Genomic DNA, 22726 nt, shown 5'->3' with positions numbered 1-22726 from the left:
GATATTGGGGTGATGTGTGTACAAGCCAAGAAATACCAAGGACTGCTGGCCACATCACAAGTGAGAAAAGATGGTGGGATAGTTTCTCCCTCAGAATCTCCGGGAGGGACAAACCTCATCAACACCTCAGAGTTGGATAAATTTCTTTTCTTTTCTTTTCTTTTTTTTTTTTGAGACAGAGTCTCACTCTGTCACCTAGGTTGGAGTGCAGTGGCACGACCTGAGCTCACTGCAACCTCCGCCTCCTGGATTCAAGTGATTCTCCTGCCTCAGCCTCCTGAGTAGCTAAGATTACAGGTGCCCACCACCATGCCTGACCAATTTTTGTATTTTTAGTAGAGATGGGGTTTCACCATGTTGGCCAGGCTGCTCTCAAACTCCTGACCTCGTGATCTGCCTACCTTGGCCTCCCAAAGTGCTGGGATAACAGGCGTGAGCCACCACAACCAACCAAATTTCTATTGTTTTAATCTATGCAGTTTGTGGCAGTTTGTTAGGGAAACCCTAGGATACAAAAAAAGGGTCCACGGGTGATAAATGGATTTTTTTATTAGTAAAATTAGTAACCTGATATTAAAGAGCAGCAGCCCACCTCTGTATTCCTGTGGATACCATGATCTAGCTAAACGTTTGTATCCAATCTGTTCAGGCCATCATATCAAAGAATCATGGGCGGGGTAGCTTAAACAACAGAAATTTATTTCCTTACAGTTTGGAAGGCTGCAAGTCCAAGATCAAGGTGACAGCACAGTTCTTCTTCTCAGACCTCTTTCCTTGACTTGAAAATAGCCATCTTCTCCCTCTATCTTCCCATTGTCTTTCCTCTGTACATGTCTGTCTCCAAATGTTCTCTTCTTATAAGAACAGCCATCCTTATAAGGGTTGGGGCCCACCATCCTAGTGGTCTCATTTTATCTTAATTACCTCTTTAAAGACCATCTTTAAACATAGTCACATTCTGAGAACCAGGGGTTTGGACTTCAACATATGAATTTTGGAGAGACACAGCTCAGGCTGTAACAGTGCTGATAAATGCTTTCTGTGCTGAAACATCAGCACATTGAGCCTACAGCTTGCAATGATGATTTAATAATATTGAACAAGGATTTACTGAGCTTGCTGCAGCAACCATGGAAATGTCCTGGTCAGATCTATCTATGACTGCATTCATGCTGGGTCATGCTTCTGCTGGGCTGTTCCTTGCCAACGACTGAGGACTGGGAGAAGGGAGGGTGAAGGGCATCCCGGATCAGAGCCATTCCTGCAGCTGCAGGATTTCTCTAATGGACAGTGTCTGCTCTGGGTGTCCCCATTAGTCTGGTAGAGACTCCAGAGCTGCACTGTGAGCTGAGGCTCTTCTTATCCAATCCATCCTTCCTGCTCTTCTTTCACAGGTGTCAGACCTGTATCACAGTTGAAGTCTCTCTCTGATCACTTTTACTCTCTCCTCTTTATTCTTCACAGGCATTTCCTAAAATAAACCTTTCATATCTCATCTTATTTCAGGTGGCTATCACAGAGTACCTTACTCTGGGGGACTTAAACAACCTACATTTATTTCTCACAGTTCTGAAGGCTTCCAGCCTCTTCCTGGTTGAACCCTTATGTGAAAGAAAGAGGATGAGTGAGCTCTCTGAAATCCCTTTTAAAAGAGCACTGGCTGGGTGCAGTGGCTCACGCCTGTAATCCCAGCACTTTGGGAGGCCGACGTGGGTGGATCTCAAGGTCAGGAGATCGAGAACATCCTGGCTAACATGGTGAAATCCCCTCTCTACTAAAAATACAAAAAATTAGCCAGGCATGGTGGCGGGCGCCTTTAGTCCCAGCTACTTGGGAGGCTGAGACAGGAGAATGGCCTGAACCCAGGAGGCAGAGCTTGCAGTGAGCCTAGATCATACCACTGCACTCCAGCATGGGTGACAGAGCAAGACTCTGTCTCAAAAAAAAAAAAAAAAGCACTAATCCCATCCATTCATAAGGGTTCCATTTTTATGACCTAATTACCTCCCGAAAACCCCACTTCCTAGATAGAGTTTAGGGTTTTAACACATGAATTTTGCAGGGACGTAAACATTCGGTCCATAATACACCTCTTATCCCAGCTCAGCATCTACTTCTCAGAAGACCTGAACTAACACACACATGCCATGTTGAGAATTTAGGAGTGAGATAAAAAATTAGCCTAAAAGCCTGGAATTCACCAAAACCGCCATAGAGCATAAAGCCTTTCGGTGCAAAATTTAAAGCCAGGTACTTTCTTTTCCATCTTACCATAATGCACACTGGATAGGTACAAATGCTACCATGACATCGTGTGTTTTACATAAATATATTTAGAAGTTGGAACTCAAATCTAGGTCTCTTTTTACCAAAGATAGTGCTTTTCACCACTATGTTCTTAGGGGTTTGAAACTCAAATGCCTCTGACATTGGACAGGTAACAGAAAGGTGTGAATCAGGTCAGGCATAAGGTTAAAAGAATGATGGAGCTTGCAAGGAAATAAAAAGAACATACATTCAAATTTAAGTTTTTAAACTAGCCAAAGAAAACACATCTGTGAACAGTGCTCGATCAGCTAAGCTACCTGCTGAGAAGTCTGCAACTCCTGCTTTTCTTCTTTATCACTAATTTTGGTTATCATCATTGTCTTCCTGCCTTCCTTACTTGGAAATCTTTTCTGATACCTGCATGGTGAACTCCTACCCATCCTTCAAATCCTTAGCCAAACGTTACCTATTCAGACCTTTCTGCCACTTCTCAAGCAGACTCAGACTCTCCTTTCTCTCTGTTCCCATAACACTTTGTATCTTTCTCTTTTCCAGCAATGAGTAAATTTGTTTTCAGTCCTGTCTCCCTGCTGGATGATAAGCTCCCCAAGGTCAGAGAGTTTTACTCCCTATTCCTCACTTGCATTTGAGGACAGAACACTACTATTTATTGAGTGCCTGCTCTGTATCAGGCATTGCAGTAGGCACTTAATCTTCACAGTTCCTCCGGCAAGGCAATCCTCCTACCCCATTTTACAGATGGGGATTCTGAATTCCAAGAAGGTAAAGTCCCTTGCCCAAGGTCCCACAACTAGCAAAACTTTGGCAGAAGTAGAATTCAAACTCAGATTCCCCTGTCACCAAAACTCCAACCCAATCTCCCATGCTATACTCCTTCCTAGTTAGCCAGAGGGGCCCTCTGCCCACAGATGGCTAAGGGTACAGAGGAAGAGCCACAGGAACCATTCCTGTCCTTCCTGTGCATTGAGGGGGCTGGACTAACTGACATTTAGCTTTTTTCTTGCACTGACGTTTTATTCTAGGAGGTTTGTTATCTCTCCTTTTGACACCGCCTGAACTATTTGAGACAAGTCCCTGCTTAAAAAATAATGATAAAACTGCCTGTCGGTGGAAATAAGCCTCACACACTATCTCACTAATAGAAGCAGGAGAATTTCTGAAATACCTCTGCAACTTCGTTAGGCATGCAAGATTAAGCTCGAATTCATCTCGGCTCAGTCATACGCGCTCTGAAACTGAATTGTGAAGGATGGAATTTGCAGCTGCTCAGTTCATTCAAGATGAAGACAAGGGAGACCTGGGCAAACATGCAGAAAACTGCTCCTTGGAAGAGAGGGACTTCTAACTGCCGATAACCTGGTGGACCCTGACCAATTTGGACACGTCGCATAAGGCGTAGATGTGCAGACCCTGGATTCAGAACCTCCAGGTTCAAACAGAGCTTCACCACTTGCTAGATGAGTGGCCTTGAGCAAGTTTCTTAATTTCTTCATCTATAAATTCTTCATCTATAAAATGGGGTAATTTCTTCATCTATAAAATGGGGTAAATAATAGAACCCATACCACTAGCTGTTGTGGCGAATAAGTGAACTATTGCATGTCATTAGTGCAGTCCACGATAGATAAGAAATGCTTAATACTGTGAGTCACAATAATCATGTATGGGCTTTCTAAGAGTGTGCAGAATGGTCTACCGCTCCTAGGAGAGAGGCCAAACTCAGGGTCATGCTTGCAAGGCCCTGCACACCTGGCCTTCGACTATCCCTCAAGCCTCATGTCTTGCTTCTCAGCTTCACTTCACCGTCATCCCTGCTCAACGACTTGCAGTAGTCCGGATGGTCCCCTCTTTCTCTTCCCTTCCCTGCCACTGCTGTCACATATAAACTCCTACTCACCTGACATGGTTTCGCTCTGTGTCCACACCCAAATCTCATCTCAAATTTTAATCCCCATGTGTCAAGGGAGGGACCTGCAATCTCCACGTGTTGAGGAATGGAAGTGATTGGATTATGGGGGTGGTTTTCCCCATGCTGTTCTTGGGATAGTGAGTGAATTCTCATGAGATCTGTTGGTTTCATAAACAGTAGTTTTTTTCCTAGGTGCTCACACTCTCTCCTGCTGGCTTGTGAAGAAGGTGCCTGCTTCCCCTTCCACCATGATTGTAAATTTCCTGAGGTTTCCCCAGCCATGTGGAACTGTGAGTCAATTAAACCTCCTTTGTTTATAAGTTACCCAGTCTTGGGTAATATCTTTATAGCAGCGTGAGAACGGACTAATACATTACCCTTCAGAGATCACGTCCTCTAGACACCTCCTCCTACCTCCCCACCAGGCAGGAAGGTTGCATTAGAGGTTGCAGGAAGGTTCCTCACACAGCATGAGGCTTGGTTCTGCTGGGGTGCAGGAGTGGGGATCGCTCCAGGGAAACTGTCCTTCAATTCATCTTGCCCTACTGTAAACACACAAGAATGTCCTGGGTGTCAGCTGCCACTTGATTTTGGTAGCAAGTCAAACAAAGGGGCAAGTATCTCTCAAACCATCAGGAAGGGCCAGGATGCCCATGATGATAGCCACAGGAAGCTTCTCTGAGGATCAGATGGGATCCTCTCTCCTCTCAGGGAGTATTATCAGTAGCTGAGTAAGCACTTAATCTTCATGAGGACTTGGAAGCCTCCATCCTGCAAGGTTTTCTCTTGTCCAGTAAGTTCTTGTTTCTTTTGCCTGTGACTTCTGGCACTCTTTCCTCCAGTCACGTTGTCATCATCCTCAATAGCACCACATCACCCCAAAAGGCACCCACAAAAGTGCTTGTCTTCCAAGATCCCACACCCTGCATTTCTCCTCTTCTGGTCCTTTTCATACTGTATATGGTTAGGGTTTAAGAGTGTGGATTCAAGAACCAGACTGCTAGAGTTCCGGTCCAAGAGCATCTATTTCCTAGCTGTGTGACCTCAGGTAAGTTACTTAACCTCTCTGTGCTTCAGTTTCTTTGTAAACTAAATAAGACTAGTACCTTTCTCATGGGGTGTTGTAAGAGCTAGATGAATCAAAACATATAAAACTCTTGAAATAGTACCTGCCACACAGAACTTGCTCAATAAACATTAGCAATAATTAGTACTACTACTCATCTGTATCTCCCTCCTCGCCCCTCACTGGGTTGTACAGTCTAAGAAATTAGTGGTTATCTGCATTGTTTATCCCTTGCCACTAGCACAGGATCTAATACAAAGCAGATATTCATTTGTGGAGGGAAAGAAAAGATAGAGAGAAGAAGAAAGGAAAGGATGGAAGAAAGAGGAGGGAAGGGAAGGAAGGAGAGAGAAGGTGAGAAAGGGAAGGGAGAGGAGATGAAAGATGGGGAGGGGAGGAGAGAAGAGGGGAGGAAAGGGAAGGGGAAAAATCTTGAAGGTTGTTCACTTGTAACCCCACCAATATGGTAAATAGAGAAATGTACCTAGAATTGAAGAAAACCAGATAAATTTCCACCCAAGTGGAATTGATCACTCTGTCTTAGCTTCTCCAAATCATGTAACTACCCTGAACCATTAAATACATCAGAATTTTTTTTTTTTTTTTAGACGGGGTCCCAATCTGGCCCCCAGGCTGGAGTGCAGTGGCACAATCTTGGTTCACTGCAACCTCTGCCTCCCAGGTTCCAGCAATTATCCTGCCTCAGCCTCCTGAGTAGCTGGGATTACAGGTGTGTGCCACCAGGCATGGCTAAATTTTTTTGTATTTTTAGTAGAGACAGAGTTTCACCATGTTAGCCAGGCTGGTATCGAACTCCTGACCTCAGGTGATCCACCCGTCTTGTCCTTTCAAAGTGCTGGGATTACAGGCCTGAGGCACCACACCCAGCCCAGAATTTTGTATAGTGAGTTTATTATTTGTTATTTTGGGGAGGCAGGATTAGGAGACATTAGCAGCTACTTGAAAAATGGATTGAATGGACCAGGCACGGTGGATCGTGCCTGTAATCCCAGCATTTTAGGAGGCTGGGGCAGGCAGATTGCTTGAGGCCAGGAGTTTGAGACCAGCCTGACTAACATGGTGAAACCCCATCTCTACCAAAACACAAAAAAATAGCCAGGCATGGTGGCGCACACCTGTAATCCCAGCTACCTGAGAGGCTGAAGCAAGAGAATGGCTTGAACCCAAGAGGTAGAGGTTGCACTGAGCTGAGATCGTGCCATTGCACTCCTGCCTGGACCACAGAGCAAGGCTCTGTCTCAAAAACAAAAACAAACAAACAAAAATGCATTGAATGGCATAAATGGCTTTCTACATTGGACCAGGATCCAGCTGGTCCCTCAGAGATTCCCCCGTCTGGATACATCTCACTCCCAGCCAGTGCTCATGAAGGTCTGGGTAAAGCCAGTAATTACCTGAGTGCTTATCCTGCAGTCCCACATACAAGCCTCAGCTCTGCAAATTGAATCCTCAATTTTGCCAGCACACTCACAATGGATCCGTTTTCAGTTGCAGATTCACATTACCCAAGTTCACAAGATTAATGTTTAAAACCAAAAAGTTAATTGAATTGTTTTCAATGCAAAATCATTATCACACAGATTGGATTTCTCTAACTCCATGTAACCAGTATTTTCTCTCCCTGTCAACAGTCAAGTAATATTCAAAGGTCATCTGATGATTAGATACTCTGAGCTAGAGGAGTTAGATGCATCAGATGTTCAGCAGCATCAAGATAAGATGGACTGATGCATTCATCTCATAGTAACAGATGGTCCTGCTTCGTATTTTTTAAACTTTGGTCATTCAGGTGCCACCTACATGACTGTTTGCTGTATTCACTGCTACTATTATTTACTATCTCATTAAGGGGCTCCTGGACCAGTCCTTTGTGGGGAGGGGCTTAAAGCCCCCAAACAAATACATCTTTATATGGAGAAGTTTTTTTTTTTTTTTTCCTTTGTCACCAGATACTTCCTAATAGAGTTGAAGCCTGTAGGTCTCCCTTAAACGTAAAACTGTCTTTGCAACTTTTAAAAAATCATATGGCAATTAAGAGGAGATACAAATTATCTGTTAGAATGTAAGAATGTGCTTGCATTTCAGAATGATAAAATTTTAAGGATCAGTGTTTTTATGTGCCTGGGAAGCCTCTCTCTGGAAACCTCGGCCACCACTAAAGTTTGGGTTATGCTCAGATGTGGCCAACACTCCAGGTTAGCCGGACATAATAAGATGCCCACTTAGTCCACGTCACTGCTATTGCTGTGCTGAGGCACACTGATAGAAATGCTGACCTTCAACCCTGGATACGCGTAACACAAGTTTCCTTAGGGGTTGTAGGAACTGTTGGTCTGAAGGTCAAAAAATCATAGCTTTTTACTCCAGGACCTTCCTCTTTCTTCCTCCCTGGGTTTAGGGAAAGTAGGGCATCATCAAATTTCACATCGATTTAATTGAACCTTGCATATCTGTATTCCCCATGCAAAGCGCCATTCATTTGATGAGAAAGTAAGTTGTTTATATCTCCTTCCTGGTGTTAGCAAGTTACCCCTTAGTCAAATGGATGCATTTGCATAGCTTTATAAAGGCCAGCTCTCTTGTATATTACTTAAATATTTAAAATACTGAATTTTCAAAATAAAGCTTTACATTTCTACTGTAATTATTTTGCAGCTGTAAATAAGTGAAAAATCTACATCATTTGTCAGAAATAAAAGGAAAAATAAATGCAAATAAAACAAGACAACACCATTAAAATCTAATGAGATACTATGGTTTGCTAAAGGTATTACAACTGAAATTTACTCTCTCGTTGTGAAAAGTTACCTAGTGTTAGAGAAGTGTTAAAGATGTAGAATCATCAGACTGAGACGTCTTATTGATATAATCAGAGAGGTTAAAAAAATAATTTCGTGTGAGAAATTAAATTTTGCTAATGGAAAAATGAGACCCAATGTTTTTTGATACTGTTTTATTGTGCCTCATAAAATCATCTCACATATCATCAGTAAACATGTTCCAACCTTCAGGAACATTTATTGTGCCAATGGAAACAAAATACTCAAACAGCATTGGCTGTAAATTTCTGAATCCAACTCCATATTAGTGATGGTCTTGCCAACACAAAATCCATCGGTCACTTCAATGTGATAAAGGTCATATATAAAAAACCAATGGGCAACAGCACACTTAATAGTGAAAGACTGAAAGCTTTTCCCCTAAGGTTAGAAACAGACAAGGATGCCAGATTTCACCATTTTTATTCAACGTAGTATTGGAAGTTCTAGCCAGAGCAATTAGGAAAGCAAAATAAAAGGCATCCAAATTGGAAAAGAAGAAGTAACTGTTCACATATAACATGATCTCGTATGTAGAAAACCCTAAATATTCCACACACAAAAATTGAAGCTAATAAATAAATTCAGCAAAGTTGTGAGATATCCAATCAAAACATGAAAATCAGTTTGCATCTCTATACACTAGCAATGAACAATCTAAAAATGAAATTAAGAAAGCAGTTCCACTTAAAATAGCATCAAAAAAGAATAAATGTTCAGGAATAAACTTAACCAAAGAGTAGAGAGACTTCTATGCTGAAAATTACGAAACACTGCTGAAAGAAATTAAAGAAGACATAAATAAGTGCAAAGAAATCCTATGTTCATGGATTGGAAGAATTAAATATTGTTAAGGTGACAATACTACCCAAAGCAATCTACAGATTCAATGCAATCCTTACAAAAATCCTAGAAGTATTTTTCGGGGGAGGGAATAAACATTCAAAATTTATTTTCCAACAGACAGACAGCATCAGCAGGTACAACTATAGGGGTTTCTCTGCAGATCATATATTCACAAGGGCATTATTAGCTCAATAGTGAGAAAAACCTGGTGTGTTCTCTGTAACAGTATCCACTTCATAGCATAAATAGGTACTATCACTGTGCTCATTTACAATTCCAGAAGAAAAGTACAACTTGGCAAAAAAAAAAGAAAAAGTGGTGAGGAATCCTCAAGTCAGGTGCAATAACTGACAGACAAGATTTTGGCCGACAGTCTTGGATCCACATTTCAATCAGGGCCTTCCACAGAAAGGGAAAAGACTTCCCTCCCAGGAGTTAGAATCTATCATTCTCCTTTCTCATTAAATCATTAGAGCAATGTTGCTTTGCTTTGCTTTGCTTTGCTGTTTTGTTTTGTTTTGTTTTGTTTTATGGAGACAGAGTCTCACTCTGCTGCCCAGGCTGGAGTGCAGTGGTGCAATCATGGCTCACTGCAGCCTCGACTTCCCAGGCTCTAGTGATCCTTCCACCTCAGCCTCCTGAGTCGCTGGGGCCATAGATGCACACCACTCCCACCTAATTTTTTATTATTTGTAGAAACAAGGTCTCACCATGATGCCCAGGCTGGTCTTGAACTCCTGGGCTCAAGTGATCCTCCTGCTTCAGTCTCCTAAAGCACTGGGATTACATATGGGAGCCACCACACCCAGTCTACAGCAATGTTTCATTTGCTCAATATTGTTACATGTACAAAAGATTACAAAAAAAGGAGTCACAAAAACATCTTGAACGTTCAATTTTTCCCACCAAAACATCAACTTTTAGGTTTATGACAGGGCCTGGGAATTCTTCAGCGGTCTTAAAATAGGAAAACAAACACTATGGCTACAGAAAAATGAAAAATAAATGAGGTAGATAAATTAAAGCTTTCACACCCAGGACTTGTCTGTCCCAACTTTGTAGCCTTCATGAAATAGTCAAGGAAAAAAATCTTCATAATTACTTGGCATAAGTCACACTAAGGAAATTAAACAAAAAAATTAGTATTTTAGTTTGTAATAGAAAATGCCCTTCCATAAGTTTCTTCTTAAGAATGAAAACCTAGTTCTCCAACAGAGTAGCCACTAGCAAGCTAAATTAAGTCAGCTGAGCTTCCCCCACTCAAGTGCCCACCTCTTCTGGGGTTCAGGAAGACAAAGGCATCTGAGAGATGTGGACAGGACACTGGCACTCTCGGGCCAACTGAGCTGTATCTAAATAAGCAGCAACACAGACATTGACTCCCTAAGGACTAATATGAGTCGATAAGAGGGCATCCCACTTAGGGTTGTAAGGCTGAAGCAATTTTATAATTCCACAGCCTTAGGTTTTTCTGTTGTTTTTAAAGTACATTCAAACAAACAAACAAACAAAAAGATGGAGACAGGGTTGCGGACATATAAAACAGGTACCTAAATAGGTGAAGGGCATTGTCCTTTTACCCACATCAGTTACTATGGAGTATCCAGTACCCGTCTTTTCAACAGGCTAAGTAGTTAGTTGTCTTCTCCACTGTGGTTCAGTAAGGTCCAACGGTTCTACCTTGAAATAGATAACAGTCTTTGGAAAAAGTCACTCTAGGTTGTACAAAGCTTCTTTGTATACAGTTTGTCACAAGTAACAAAGCTACTTTGCAAGACCCACTTCTTTCCAAAATTTAAAAAAGAATTTTAGTCTGTACTTGTTTGGGTGTGATATTTTTTTTGTTCACTTTTTGCAAAGCAGCATAGCAACAATCATGATTGTAGGACTTGCCTGAGATTGTGGTCATAACCCTTGTAAACATCATTTGCATACCAGTAAGAGAAAGAAAACAGGAGGAGATGAGTTCTTTTTTTTTTTTCTTTTTAAGATGGAGTCTCGCTCTGTCACCAGGGCGGAGTGCAGTGGCATGATCTTGGCTCACTGCAGCATCCATCTCCCAGGTTCAAATGATTCTCCTGCCTCAGCCTCCCGAGTAGCTGGTATTACAGGCACTCGCCACCACACCCAGCTTTTTGTGTTTTTGGTCTCCCAAAATGCTGCAATTATAGGCTTGAGCCACTGCATCAGGCTAGGAGATGAGTTCTTATTAAAAAGAGCAGATTCTAGAGATTTCAGTCTGTTTGTATTTCTCTTTCCATGCAAGTTCTCCTTGAGTTTGGCTGACCACAATCTCGTCTTCTTCCAGGAAGTGAGGAAACTGGTGTTTGGGAATGCTCCCAGTAGCACCTGTTTTTGCCATATCTGCACTGATACCCAAATGGAAGCCATCCACATTGGAGACAGTGGCGTTATTTATATTGAAGTTGATTCCCAAGGAAACCAGGAGGGTAGGAACACTGCCACTCTGGATCAGCAATCTCATTGGTCTTCATGGCTACACCAGCATTGCTGGTGTCCTGGTTCCACACAACAGGGCCCAAGTTCACTGAAGTTGACAGGATTTCCCTGGGAAATATTTGAGACTCTTTCCATCCATACCTAACAGAGCTATGGTGTTCTTAATAGCCAGCTTCCTACCATGGCGTGCTGAGTCATATAGTGGACCTTCCAGTTGCATTTGGTGGTAAAAGCTCACCCACAAATGTTGCATGCAAAAGGTTTCTCTCCAGTGTGAGTCTGCTCATGAATCTGAAGAAGGCTAATGGGTGAGAAGTTCTTCCCACACCGTGTGCAGCTGTGTTGCTTGGCCTGTTGGCATGGTTAGGCCGCTGACAAAGGTGTCATCCCCAGGGACAATGTGGAGGGTTCAACAAATATGTGCCAGGGACTTCACATTTGACATAGATTGGCTGAGCTCGGATAAACATCGAAGGGAGATGGCTCCAACCTTCTATCTGAATCGGGCTGTTTTCAGAGCTTTCTGCTTTGTCTCTGGCATCAGGAGACTGACTGATCCTTCCTACTTGGCCATTGGCTGGAGAGAGTACCTGGAAGGCTGTGGTTTCCATGATGTCTGGACTTCAGCTCTGATACTCCCAGTCTCCCATCGGTGAGGACCAGTCGTTGGTCAAGCTGTTTCTCTTCATGGAACTGTTTTCTCTGCTGCTCTGGTGCTGCAGGCCAAAAGGGGCAGAACCCACGTTTCCCAGGGCATCTGAAGAAGCCATCATGGTGAACCCTAGTGTAGGTGATGCCTACTGCATGCTGGGACGAGGCACAGGGACCTTTGAGGAGCTACTAGAGGCCTCCTGGGAGCTGACTTCATCTACACTGGTGCTTTCAAAAACATCATTATGGCACATGGCACTGGTGCTGCCATTCTCCTCCACCGTCATTGGTTCAGGACCCATAAAGTCACAGGAATTCTCTGGCAGAGGACGGTTGGGAATCTGACTGTCCATGTCCATTTGAATATGCTGCTACAACATCACAGCACTGGTGAACTTCTTCTGATAGAAAAGGCACAGATGATGCGCCTTTATGGACGTGTTGGGTTGGTGAACCCCAGTGTATCTTAAGGGATGCCTTTGGTAGAAAAAGCTCAGCCACAGATCTTACACTGGAATGGTGTCTCCGGAGTGCGGATGCAGCAATGCATTTAGAGGGAGCTTTAGCAGCTTAATACTTGGTGGCAAATGAGGTATTTGTTGAGGTCAGTGGTGGTCATGTTGATGTACTCCACCAGCTGCTGCAATTTCAGAGTCTCTGATCCTGGTTCAGGGGTCCCACTTTCTTGGAAGCCACCAACCCTTGAGGAATTATGGTTTGGCCCCATGCCAGGAAGTGTGGGCTACAGGTCACTGGGCAATGGGTCACCTGTGAGGTCCTTGGGGCTAGGTCCCAAAGAGAGCTTTTGAAGTAGCCCTACAGAGGAGATTACAAGAACAGGTTTTGTGTCTAAAGAGAGACTCAGTTCATCTATTGATATATAAAGAATGCATAGGGGATGTGATTGCCTACCACCATTTAGTCCTAGAGCTCAGCAAACAGCTGAGGGTTTGCCTTCACCTGAGGATGTTGGTGAACGTGCATCTTGAGGATGCCCTTGGTGGTGAAGCAGTTATCACAGGCAGAGCACACAAAGGGTCTCTCTTCCCATGTGAAAGTGGAGGTGGATCTGCAAAGAGCTATCAGTCTCAGAAAACCTTGCTACAATACTTACACTTGTCCTTGTAGAGGATCACCTCTTCTTCGGGTTTGACATCCACTGAGGTTCAGTGGCTTCCCCTTCCCTTTCTTGGATAGGTCTAGTGCCCCAGTGGAGAAAGGACTTTGGAAGTGCACTAAGCCGGGGGCCTTAGGAAGCAGAGCACTCAAGAGGTGGCACATTACATTTGAAGCACCCTGGTCCCATCCAGCTTCACAGCAAAGGGCATCAGCCCTGGTGGTGAAAAGGATGTTGGTGTGAGTTAGTATGGCTTGTTTCAAGGTGTCCAGAGGCAGACCTTGGCTTCCAGCTTTCAGGCTGAGCAAAGCCACAGCTGCAGAAACCTGCTGGGACAGGTGACTGCACAAGGTCTTCAGGGTGTTGGCCCCTTCCCCATCTGAGTGCAAGGCATGTAAGGCCCACTTATCCACCTGGGTATGGATCTGATTGGTGAGCTGAATCTACCATAGCTGCTGCGGCACAGGATCTTCTTAAAGACCCACGGGATGCTGTTGATACTGGGCACAGAGGCTGGCAGTGCATCTTAGCTCCGCTGATTTATTATCACTTTGGTGCCCTGTAGTGCCTGCAAGCTCACATAGTGTTGGCCACTTTGCCTTTAAGTAAATAGCTTATCTGCTGGGGTGTGGGTGGCAGGCCATCTCTGGTTTTTAGGTACACCACCAACTCCACACCCAGCTCTTTCTTCATGTTCCCTAAGCGGCCACCATTCTCCCTGTGACCATCCTTACTGTTTGAACAAAGTGGCTGGTGGCTCAGCACAGCTCCAGAGGAGTCTCCTGAAGGCACTGGCCCCTCGCTGTCATTCATGATGACAACACAACTGGTGGATTTTTAGTGCAATTTTTCTTATGTTCTAAGAACTCAAAGATGCTAAAGAACTCTGCACAACATTTCTCGCATTTGTGTGTTTCCTCCCAACGAAGCCACTTTATCGTGATTCCCTGGGCAGTTCGCTGGAGCACCTAAAGTTTGGATGTCTGGCCTCCAGAATGGTGAGAGAATAAATTTCTGTTGTTTTAAGCTATCGCATTTGTGATTGTTTGTTACAGCAGCCCTGGCTCCCAGGCCAACAGCGCCACTGGGGCCACATCTGCAAACGCTAGGGTCAGCTGCTGTGGCTGCTGCTCACCCTGGTCCTCCTCCTAGTTGATGTGCTGGGGTTGTGCCAGCTTGTGCCTCGACGTGGTATGAGCATCAGTGTTCCCAGATAGCCGCAGTTATTTGCCCTCTCCCTAATAGTGCTTTTTTGAAGACATGGAAAAACCCATTTTTAAACTCTTATGGACTCTCAAAGGACTCTGAATAATCAAACAATTTTGAAAAAGAAAAAGGAACAAAATTTGGAGGATGCACCATTCCTGACTTCAAAACTTACTACAAAGCTACAGTAATCAGAACAGTTTGGTACTAGAATGAGAATTGACATATAGACCAATGGATGGAAGGGTCCAGAAATAAATTATCATATATATGGTCAGTTAACTATTAAAAAGAGAGCTTAGACTATTCAATGGAGAAATGATGATGCTTTCAATAAATGATGTTGGGAAAACTGGATATCTACATGTAAAAGAATGAAGGTGGACCCTTATGCCAGATCATATACAAAAAGGATATAAAACCTCAAAATGAATCAAAGACCTAAATGGAAGAGCTAAAACTATAAAACTCCTAAAAGAAAACATTGGGGAAAATCTTTATGACGTTAGATTGGGTAATAGTTTCTTGGATATGATACCAACAGCACAGGCAACAAAAGAAAAAAATGATAAATTGGAATTCATTAAAAGTAAAAACTTTTGTGCATCAAAGGATATTATCAAGAGAGTGAAAAAAGAATCCATGGAATGGGAGATAACATTAGTAAAACATATATCTGGTAAGGGATTAATACCCAGAATGTATAAAGACCTCCTACAACTCAACAACAGCAACAACAAAAGTAGCCCAATTCAAAGCCAGGCAAAAAACTTGAACAGATATTTCTCCAAAGATATAGAAATGCCCAAGAAGCACATGAAAAGATGTTCAACATCATTAGCTGTTAAGGAAAATGCAAATCAAACCCACAATGAGAAAACACTCCACATCCATTAGGATAACTGTTATTTAAAAAAATTAAAACCTGAAAATAACAAGTGTTGGCAAAGATGTGGAGAAATTGGAACACTTGTGCATTGCTAGTGAGGATGTAAAAGGTGCGGCTACTACAGAAAATAGTATGGCAACTCCTCAAAAAATTAAACATAGAATTACCACATGATTCAACAATTCAATTTCTGGGTATATACCCAAGAGAATTGAAAGCAGGGACTCAAACAGATATTTGTGTACCGTTGTTCATAGCAGCAGCATTCACAGTAGCCAAAAGGTGAAAAACAGTGCAAGTGTCTATCGTTAAATGAACAAATAAATAAAATATGGTATATACATATAATCAAATATTATTCAGCGCTAAAAAAGAATGAAATTCTGACACATGCTACAACAGGGATAAACTTTGAGAACATTATGCTAACTGAAATAACCCAGCCTTTGAAAGACAAATACTGTATGATTTCATTTATATGAGGTGCCTAGAATTGTCAAATTCATAGGGACATAAAGTTGTATGGGGGTTACCAGGGGCGTAGAGGCTGGGGAAAGAATGAGAAATTACCATTTTATAACTACAGAGCTTCTGTTTGGAATGATCAAAAGTTCTGGATAGGTAGTGGTGATAGGTGCACAAATTATAAATGTGCTTAATGCCAGTGAAAATGACACACACTTAAAAGTGGTTAAAATGGTAACTCTTATGTTATATATATGCTTTATCACAATAAAAGGTATATGCTGGTCAATCCTAAGCAGGAGAATGTATAAACAAATTGTAGTATATTCATACAATAAAATACTACTCAGCAGTATTTTTTAAAAGCTACTGATATGCCCAAAAACATGGATGAATCTCAAAAACATATTTAGCAAGAAAAGCCTTACAGAAAGGGATATATACAGATGATTCCACTTATACCAAGTTCTAGAATAGGCTACATTATTCAAAGTGAAAAATATCAGAAAGTGATTGCCTGGAAGGGGGTTGGTTTTGATTAGAAAAGGCTTGGAATTTTCTGAGGTGAAGAAAATATACTATATTTTGGATTTCATGGTTGTACATAATTGCCAAAATTCATTTAATTTAACACTGAAGGTTTTATCATATGTAAATTATATCTCAAAGATACAGAAAAATTCTCTTGGTCAAAATTTCTTTCTAGATGGACAGTACTAACCTGAGTATCCCAATGGTCCTTCTCCTTTCTCTCATCTCCATGGCTGCACAATCTCCTGCCTGTCTCTTTTTGATTGACACTTTCCTTATTTGAGGCTGCTAATATATTAAATCAGGTTACATTAACATTTTACAGGGTTGATACATATTCAGTCTTCTTAAGGTGATTTTTCACATCACCTTTCTGACTCTTTATGAGGTTATATGACTTCTTCACATAACCTCCCAAAGTCAACCCTACCATAATGATCAAGTTTTAAGCATATACTTCACGATAGCCCCAATGCTAGAATATGATAATTACTTTCAGTAGATTAGCCCTAGAACTAAACAAGATGGTCCAATATGTTAGTTTACAGTCAGATAACATGATTAAGTTGAAGCATATGACATATGAAATTGCCAAGGTTTCTCTTATTTTCAACAAAATGTGAATTACATATGCCTCAAAAAGTAATTTTTTTTTTTTTTTTTTGAGACAGAGTCTCTTCCTGTCGCCCAGGCTGGAGTGCAATGCCGTGATCTCAGCTTGCTGCAACCTCTGCCTCCCGGATTCAAACGATTCTCCCGCCTCAGCCTCCAGAGTAGCTGGAGGTGGTGGCACCCGCCACCATGCCCAGCTCATTTTTGTATTTTTAGTCGAGACAGGGTTTCACCATGTTGGCCAGGCTGGTCTCGAACTCCTGATCTCGTGACCCACCCACCTCGGCCTTCCAAAGTGCTGGGATTACAGGCATGAACCACCGCACCTGGGCATTACTAAAAATTGAATCCAATTATTAAAAATTTAATAATCTGACATTTTTCTCAACATTCTCAACAAGTAATCCAGCGTAAGATGACTATTTCTTTTAAAATTAGAAAAATTTAATAAATAAGCACAAATGATTAGTTGAATGATTTTAAAATGAGCTGTCATACAAGTAGTTAAATAATTACATTAAATTTAAATAATAATAATTAGTTAAATAATTGTTTTAAAAGATGAGTCAAGTATGTAAAAGATTTTAACTAAATATAGTTTATATACATATGCTCATGGTGGCCCAATATTTTGCTGGAGGTCATCTTGCAACAACTGAGATTAGCCTCTGTGTCTCATTCATTGTTACATTCTTAGCACCCAGCAGAGTGCCTGAAATACAGCAGATGCTCAAGAAATATCTGCTAAAATGAACAAATAAAAAGGACTTTTTGTCAGATGAACCATTACATCCCCAAAACATATGTCCCAACATCTTTTGCCTATAAAGGAAGCCCCCAGATAATTTTCATTGCATTTTTCCCAGGTTCACATTACGTCCAAATCAACTTTCTTGCTTCTAAGACTTACAGTACCCAAATCGAAGAGAAAAGGTATATCACAAATTCAAATTTTTCTAAATCATGTCTTCTATGTGACTAGAATGAAAAACAACATAGAGAATTTCAGGTTTGACAATAACAGAAACTTCCAGAAGAGACAGTAGAATGCAACTAGAATATAACTCTTGCCATGGAGTATTTAATTTGCTGGAAGCAACATAGCGATCTGTTAGGAGCATGACACCTACAAATTGGACAGCCCTGTGTTCAAAGGCCAGCTTTTCTCCTTTCTAGACATGACCTTGGGCAGGTTCTTTCACCTCCCTGAGCTCCTATTGCTCATCTGTAAAATGGGGATGATAATTATTCATTCATTCATTCATTTCCCTATTAAATATGTATTGAACACCTACCATATGCCAGGCCTGGAAGTGGGCTCTGAGATACAACAGTGAGAAAACAGAACAAAGGCCTACCCTCATGGAGTTTACAATCCAGAGAGAATGACAGGCAAAAAATCAAGTAAGTAAAATATAGAATGTGTTTGAAGATGAGCTGAATTTTCAGGAGACTGAAATTCTGCATAAGTAGATAGGGTAAAAACCAATGGGCTTTGAGTAATTATTGGTAATGGGATGAATTACTTGTACCAATGAGCAGCTTGGAGCAATCACTTAAATAGATTTAAGAGAATCATCACTAGCTAGATAGGCACATGCTTGAATAGATTAGTGGTAGATAGACAAACAGAGCAACAGATGGATGAATTACAGAGTCAAGCAGACAGACCTAAACAGATTGACACAAATGGTATCTCAAGGTGCCCTGACAACAGCATCTTCTGCTAGAATGACTTTTGATCTTGCACTTCTGGCTAGCAAGATAGGTATTAGTTTCTTCCTCGCTGGGCCACAGGCATCCTTGCAAAATCCTCTGCATCTTTGAAGGCAAGTTGGAAGACCTGGTCTTCCCTTAGGAGAGAACCTATGTAAATGTGTGCCAGGCCTCTTCTCCAAATCTTCCAAAAAATCAATAGGCTCTTTCAAGCAGAGGGTAGAGGTGATGCCAAGGGAAAGTCTTTGTAGCGGGAGAAGTGAACAGTGCCAAGAGATAGAAACCAGACACCAGAGAGATGGAAAGAGGATGTGTTCAACAAGGAGACGGATGTCAGAGAGTGTCAAGTTTTATTTCAGTAAGATCAGTGGCCCATCCTTCATCATTTCCCATTTCAGAGAATTCAGTGTGGACGGAGTATTGAAAGCTATTGTAGAATTATTGTTGTTCTTCTGGGTGTGATAATGGCAATGCGGCACTGTAGAGAAAAAAAAAAGTCTTTCTCCTTTATGTCTGCAGTAAAATAATATGATATCTGGGATTTACTTTGGCAAACTCTAGCCAGAAAAAAAAAAAAAAACAGAAAGAAAGGAAGTCGGAGGTTTTGATGAAACAAGCTTGCCAACATTTTTATGATTGTTGGAGTTGTGCTGGGTGCACAAGAGTTCATTAGATAGTTCTCTCCGCTACTGAGTGTGCTGCAAAGTTTTCATAATAAAAAGTTAAAATTTTCCTGTTTATTTTCAGAAGGGAAAAAATATACATAAGCACACATATATACACTTGGAGCATTTTTCCAGCTTTAGGGATTAATTCTGTTTGGCAGAGGAAAGTCATTCTGTTAAATGGTTTATGGTATTTAAAGAGCAATTTGGTTCCATTTAATTTCTACCTTAAATTAACTGTTGCCTGAGCCTAGAGAAATGACTGCTGCTGAGACCAGAGTGGAGAAAGAGGTGACAGTGAGCTTCAAGTGGTATTGACTGATTTCCAGTGTGACCAGAGACTTAGACGAAAGGATGCAGAGTTCCCATGTAAAGGGCAACGCCCTCTAAAAATTACTGCTCTCAACAACCTTCTACCATCTAATTGAGAAGGTTATTTGAATTCCTTCCCAACTGTTCCCAAAAAGAGCATTTTGTGATGCAGAAGAATTTTAAAATAATTGAACCCAGACTTATAAATGCCTTCAACATCCAGTCACTACATATTTGTTCAGTATCTGCTGTATCACTAGCACTATGCCAGGCCTAAGGGCTATATGGTGGTAGACAACATAGAGAAGAGCATTGCATTGCTTTTTTTTTTTTTTTTTTAGACTGGTTCTCACTCTGTTGCCCAGGCTGGAGTGCAATGGCATGATCTTGGCTCATTGCAACCGCAACCTCCACCACCCTGCAGGTTCAAGCGAGTCTCCTGCCTCAGCCTCTGGAGTAGCTGGGATTACAGGTGCCTGCCACTACGCCCTGCTAATTTTTGTGTTTTTAGTAGAGATGGGGTTTCACCATTTTGGTCAGGCTGGTCTTGAACTCCTGACCTCGTGATCCACCCTCGGCCTCCCAAAGTGCTGAGATTACAGGCATGAGCCACTGCGCCTGGCTGAGGATTACTTTCATGAAACTTACAGTCTAGCTGGAAACGCAGGCATCCTCAACATGTAAGCACACATCAAAGCAATTAACAACCTTCTGGTAAGTGGGATTTTTTTTTTTTTTTTTTTTTTTGGGGATGGAATTTTGCTCTTGTTGCCCAGGCTGGAGTGCGATAGCATGATCTCGGCTCACTGCAACCTCCCCCTCCTGGGTTCAAGTGATTCTCCTGTCTTAGCCTCCCGAGTAGCTGGGATTACAAGCATGTGCCACCACCTCCTGCTAACTTTTGTATTTTTAGTAGAGATGGGATTTCACCATGTTGGTCAGGCTGATCTTGAACTCCTGACCTCAGGTGATCCACCTGCCTCGGCCTCCCAGAGTGCTGAGATTACAGGCATGAGCCTGTGGGAATTTTTACAGACCACAGTAAGGATGTGCTAGACATTGGTATAAATGTTCCACAAGTAGTCACTCATTTAATCCTTCCAACAACTCATATACCTTCTACAGGTGAAGAAACTGAGGCACAGAGAGGATAAGTAACTTGTTCAAGATTATCAGGTATTAACCAGTGGAGCCATGATTAGAACCCCAGATTTGCTGCAGAGCCTCACCTCGTAACCACTCTGCTGTCCAGCCTCTCAGATCAAGGCCACTATTACATATTTTTGGAGTATCTACCATATGCCAAGCTCTATTCTCAGCCCTGGAATAAAGCAGATAATAAAGTCCCTGCTCTCATGGAGCTTTTTGGGGGAGAGGGACAATTAGAAACACCTAAATATATAATATGCCAGAAGGCTTTAAGTGTCACGTAGGACAATAATCAATGGAAAAAATAGAAAATGACAGAGGGTCTCGTGAGGTGGGCGTGTTAGGAGGTGATGTCAGAAATCAGATGATGCACGTACAGCCTTGCAGGTCAGTTTAGGAACTGCAGATTCCACTGTGAATAGAAGAGGAACCCTCAGGGTCATGAGCAGACGAGAGATAGAATACATCCTTTTTTTTTTTTTTTTAGACAGAGCCTAGCTCTGTCACCCAAGCTGGAGTGCAGTAGCATGATCTCAGTTCACTGCAACCTCTGCCTCCTGGGTTCAAGCAATTTTTGTGTCTCAGCCTCCCAAATAGCTGGGATTACAGACATGTGCAATCATGCCAGGCTAATTTTTGTATTTTTAGTAGAGACAGCATTTCACCATGTTGGTCAGGCTTGTATCGAATTCCTGCCTTCAAACGATCCCTCCACCTGGGCCTCCCAAAGTGCTGGGATTACAGGCATGAGCTACCGCGCCCGGCCAGGATACACCATTTTTTAAAAGGCTCATGCTGCCTTTAGGGAGTGAGGGTGGAAGCAGGCAGACCCTTCAGGAAGCTGTTGCAACAATCCAGGGATTCACGATAGTGGGTTGGACCAGGAGATAACCACAGAAGAGGATGAAAGGCAGGCGGGTTCTGGATGTATTCTCAAGGTGAAGCCAGGAGGAATTGCTGACAGATTGGATGCGGCTATGAGAGAAAGAGAGCCCCAAGGTGCTTGGCCTGAGCATCAACCAAGAGGGATCTGCCTTTAACTGCAATGAAGAAGACTGTAGGAGAGTGAAGTCTCACCTGGCAGGGTAGAGGAAATAAAAAGAACAGGTCCCTTCACTCATGGGAGGCACATAAATTGATGGAGTCCTATGTCAAGGTTGGAAATCAGGCTAGATGAAGAACAAGGTCAGAGAGGATAAGCAGGTGTGGTCTATAGAAATCCTGGAACCAAAATGCCCGTGCCTGCAGGGGATCCTCATGCCTGGGGCCATCTAAAGAAGCCAGGGTCCTGGTGGGCTTTGAATTCAGCATTGAAAGATGGGGAAGACACAAGGATGCAGGGGAGATAACATCCTGGCAACCACACAAGCAAAGGTTCGGAGGGAGGCACAAGCTTGACATGTGGCTGGGACTGTCAGTGTCCTCAGCGACCACTGGACAAGGTTTCCAGGGCTCCGTTTTCCCCACTGCCCAGAGTGTGGGCACAGGGGTGGGCAACGCAGAGTGTTTCTGCCTGAGTATCCCAGGCAGACACATTAAGCCGGATGGAGAAAAACAGATGGTGCAGCAACAAAAACAAGCCACCTCCTTCATGGCTCAGCTGTTTGAGTTGTAAAATTATTGACGGAGGCTGGGCAAGTGGAGTCCATGGAGGAACAATTCAGTCTGGTGATGTCTCAAAAACTCACTTAGACAAGGTGATTCTGAGAAGAGGAATTAGACAGTCCCCTTCCCCATGGGCTTCCCGCATTACTCAGCCCAGACACCCAAACTGCTGCCTCAGGCTATAGTATAGGCTGTGGAGGAGCTAGAGAGAGGCAGTGGAGACCAACAGTTAGGGAATCTGCTCTGCAACCTGCTCAATGTGAGAAGCTGCTCTCCCACCTACTAACTATGTGACTGTGGGCAAGCTCCTGGGGCTGCCCTGTGCCTCGTAACCTATAGTGATGATCACAGTGGCTCCTCGTAGGGTGACTGTGAAATGAAGTGAGTTAATTGCTGTA

The 22726-nt window shown here is 42.5% G+C and overlaps 1 pseudogene; it reads right to left on the bottom strand.

Moving 5' to 3' along the window:
- Nucleotides 1-338: 338 nt before the first annotated feature.
- The window catches only part of LOC105504496, a 103470-nt pseudogene continuing 81082 nt past the window's right edge, over nucleotides 339-22726 (bottom strand).

The sequence above is a fragment of the Colobus angolensis genome, unplaced genomic scaffold (assembly GCF_000951035.1).
Source record: "Colobus angolensis palliatus isolate OR3802 unplaced genomic scaffold, Cang.pa_1.0 Scaffold92, whole genome shotgun sequence".
NCBI classification, from domain to species: domain Eukaryota; kingdom Metazoa; phylum Chordata; class Mammalia; order Primates; family Cercopithecidae; genus Colobus; species Colobus angolensis.
Note: the sequence above shows the minus strand (reverse complement) of the source record. Positions and strands in the feature narration are given on the sequence as shown.